We start from the raw sequence: 4,265 nt of genomic DNA, 5'->3' as shown, positions 1-4,265 counted from the left end.
ACACAGAACCACTATGGATTTGGAAAGTTCTCATTTTTCATGGTAACCAGTATCTAGGTCAAGAACTTAAAATACTGTCATTGAATACAACTTGTAGTTGAACGTTAGGTATAAGCTTGAACACTAAGAAACATAAGAAATGAGAGCCTTAAGTACTTAACCATATCAGGCAATTTTAAGATAAGCAAAACTGAAAATAAGTTTCAAGGGGCAAGTGTTGCAATCCTGGTACTACATGTCCTGAAAGGTACATAGAGAATGTGGAGACCTTATGGAAACTGCTTAAAACACCATTGGGGACATATAAGCAATGATTGAATTTCAGTATGGCTATATTCTTCTTTTGTCCCCTCTTGCCCAGTTCTTTCAAATTATATGGCCAAGTGTCTCTGACTAGAACAGAAGACAGAATAGAAAATTTTAATTTATATTCTCATTTCTGTCTTCTTTGCAGAGATAATTCTGTCAGGGAGAATTCAATGATACCCTGGTTCTTCCTAATTCTTCTCTCTTAAGGAGATTTTTTTTTTTATTCCCAAGGACTTTTTTATTTATCTCAACTCGTCTGTGAATCAGGCCTTGCTTAACGAATGGAAGCACAATTTAGATATGATGTGTTGGTCCAGGATGGGATGTTAGCAGCCTTCTGTCATTGATTTAGTGCTAGAGGGGCATTGGAAACCCTTGAGCACAACCTCTCTATTTTATAGTTGAGATTCTAGTCCCGGGGCATCCCAGCTTTTCTAATAGTGGGTTATGTGATTTTTTTTAAAAAAATTAATATGAGTGTGGACAACATGACTTACTTATTCTGATCTAACAAGTATTTCTTTTTCTTTTTTCCCATCATCACTATTGTTTTAATACACAAGTACAGACTCAAAACCTCAGCCCATGGCATCTTCAACAGTAAAAAATGAATAAATAAATAAATAAATAAAGCCACCACCCCACCCTGCAGCCTGCCAACACACACACAAGCTCAGCAAAGACTCAATGAGAAGAGGGAACTCTGTGGGAGCCTAGGCCATATAGGGGAATTTGAGCAGCAGCCCCTCCCCTGGGGGCTTGGCCAGCTTGTACAGGGGCAGCATACTGCTTTTCTGGTGGCTCCCTTGGGTGCTGAGCACCAGGATATAGGCAAAGAGGTTGTCTTGGCTGGGCAGGAGTCCCCTGCAGCAAGGACCACTCCTTCCCTTGGCTGTCATTCAATTTGCAGATCAGAGCAAGGAGGGAGGTGGGGTCATTGTTCTGGTCCTGGACTGTTATGTTAAGCTTCATGGACTCACAAGGCCCACGTGTATTTTCATCCCAAAGCATGATGGGTGCTTCAGTAGGCTGTCCAGGGAGGGTGGCCTCTTGCAAACCAATTTCATCCCCATGACTAAAGACTGGTGTCCCAGGAAGTATGAACAGCAACAGATGATAGAGATGGAGAAGATGGGCAGGCATGTAGGAGACCAAGTGACCAACCTGAGAACACATTCAGCTGTTCTTTTCCTGAGGAGCTCCTTCTCTCAAAGCCCTCCAGATACAATAGGTTCAGCAGGTCTGTATCATTCAGCGGGTTCAGGATCTCAGAAAAGTCTGAGGATCCTGTTCCTGAAATCAGGACCCAGACATCACTGATGTTATGAGTGAGGCTATTCCAATGAGACAGGAATGAAGAAGCATTGTTAAGTTTCTGGTCATCATGGATGTGGATACCATTCCCATTGGCCTTCAACCAAAAGCTCAGGGCTTCCTTCATCTTCCCATTCATTCCTTCACTCTCTTTGGTAGTTGTTGGTGAGATCTAGAGGGATCTAGATGTTCTTTTCCTTGGCTGCTTCCAAGAGTTGGGTGAACTCATCCTGGGAGCCGATGGTGGGGTCAACATGAAGCAGGTTCATGTCAGCAAGGTCATCTTCAAGGTTCTTTTGGATGGGCCCCAATATCAGTGCCTTCACTTTGAGGGTGCTCAGGTAATCAAGATGTGCCTTCCCCCCAGCCAGATTCCCATTGGCATTACTAGGCTGGCCCTGGAAAGTCTTCAGGAAACCAATGTGGTACAGAGCACAAAGCTCAGCAAGCAGGGATGCCTGAATGATGATGACCACAGTTCCAGTCAGCATGCCCAATCAGCCCAGCCAGAAGAGCAACAGCAGGGCCCAGCAGGTGTGCACCCAGGTGGGGCTCCCGCCTCCTTTCAGCAGTTCCTCCTTGGACAGGCCTGTGAACTTGGAAGTGGCCATGGTGGCCCCAGCAGCAATCTCCTCCACCACTTTGACCTTGACCATGCCATTCTTTTCTGCCCCAAGGTGGCAGAGAGGCAGCTGTGTTCATGGGCTGCTTCTCAGGTTCCAGCTCATTGAGCTTCATCTCCCTCCTTCATGTCCACCTCCACCATATCCACCTCAGCATCTTGGCTCATGGCAATGTGGACTACAAGGGCTTCAGTGTAGCCTAGCACTTCTTCCACTCCAATTGTGAGTCTGTGTCAACAAGTATTTCTTAAAAGACTACTATGTACAAGGCATGATGGCACATGCTACAAATTGAGATACTTTTTTAAATGGCTACTGACCTCAAGAAACTTAAACTGTATGACAATGGTTAAATATGGCATGACAGACATTCAAGAATATATGGATTTTTTCCCTAAAATGTAACATAAAATGCATATATAAAACTGATTTGTTATTATATATGTTTATTAGGGCTGCTGGTCTCCTAATAAGACTTGTACTCATGAATGCATGCAATCAAACTTTATTGATTATTCAGTAATGCAAACATCAAACCTTCTTTGAACAAACCACCAGTATGAATCCCAGTGTTCCCAGTAAGCATGTCTTGTATCAGTGTTCATAACAAAGTTCCCTCTCTGTCCAACCAGATGCCATGTGTCTCCCTCTGAAGTGATATTCTGGTAAGTCCCTATCAATCAGCTCTGCTCTCAATTGAACACAGTGTCCTTATATTTCCAGGCATACATATATGTATGTGCATATACATATATGTTTGTGTGTATATATAAACACATAGAGAGAGACAGAGATAGAGAGACAGACACAGAAAGACAGACAGAAAGCTTGGTCAGACATTGAAGATGCCAAGATCATCCACTGCATTCTGAGCCATCACCAGCCATCTTGACTTTCATCTTGCCACTAGGCTTCAATGATTCTAGAAGAGAGAGTGAAGCTGATGAATTGGTACGGTTCTGCTTCACTTAAATTCAATTCATGTGCAAATCAAAACATCATCCTGTGATATCCTTAGTCTTCTTCAAAAGGATTAAGAGTTAATTAATAGTCTAGTTAAGGGTGTTCACCTTGAGACACTAGATGGTGCAGTAGATAGAGTGTAGGACCTGTAGTCAGGAAAACTCATCTTCCTGAATTCAAATCTGGCCTCACTTACTAGCTGTGTGACTCTGGGCAAGTCTCTTAACCTTCTTTGCCTCAGTTTCTTCATCTGTAAAATGAGCTGGAGAAGGAAACAGCAGAGCACCTTGCCAAGAAAATCCTAAAGGAAGTCAGTGAAGAATCAGGCATGTCTGAAATGACATGAACAACAGCAAAGGGTGTTCACAAGTTATATCTAAGTTCTGATTAGTGATTGATTATATAAGCATAATATGAAATGAAATTATGAACCAAAGTTTTATTTTCCTAGTGTCACTAAATATTAATTGCTTGTTTACTCAGTTGGGGCACACATACACCATTATTAATTGTTTACCAAATCTGGAGGACACACATCATTGCTAAATTATACACAAATACTTATTACAAAAAAAAAAAAAACTTACAAAACAACTACTCAGTCACAATATGGCAGCTTAAAACAAAATGGAGTCACTCATCCTAAATTAAATTCTTATCCTCACAACAGGCAGAAATACAAAAGCAGTTTAAAAATTAGGCCTAGTCAAGTTTATTTATATAAAAGTATGCAGCTATGGGCTTGATGAGAATCACTGATCAACCCAGTAAGAATACTGCCATTTGACAAAGTGAGCTATTTTCATGAAGTATGTCATTCACGGAACATCTGAACTGTGACTCCAGGCTTATATAGGAATGTAGATGTAAAGCTAAAAGAGAAGCTCGAGTTCATCAAATCCAACCTCCTTATTTTACAGATGAAGAAACTGAGGTCATGAGAAGTTAAGTGAGTTGCCCAGGGTCACTCTGTCAGTAAGTATATGAAACAGGATTTGAATCCAGGTCTTCTTAACTCCAGGTACGGCACCCTATCTACTATATTGCTCTGCCTCT

At 41.7% G+C, this 4,265-nt stretch overlaps 1 pseudogene; it reads right to left on the bottom strand.

Moving 5' to 3' along the window:
* Positions 1–1,022: 1,022 nt before the first annotated feature.
* Positions 1,023–2,413, bottom strand: LOC140523575 (4F2 cell-surface antigen heavy chain pseudogene; annotated as a pseudogene).
* Between the last annotated feature and the right edge of the window lie 1,852 nt (positions 2,414–4,265).

Source organism: Notamacropus eugenii, chromosome 1, assembly GCF_028372415.1.
Source record: "Notamacropus eugenii isolate mMacEug1 chromosome 1, mMacEug1.pri_v2, whole genome shotgun sequence".
In the NCBI taxonomy this organism is placed as follows: domain Eukaryota; kingdom Metazoa; phylum Chordata; class Mammalia; order Diprotodontia; family Macropodidae; genus Notamacropus; species Notamacropus eugenii.
The sequence above is the reverse complement of the archived record's forward strand: the minus strand, read 5'-3'. Positions and strand labels throughout refer to the sequence as shown.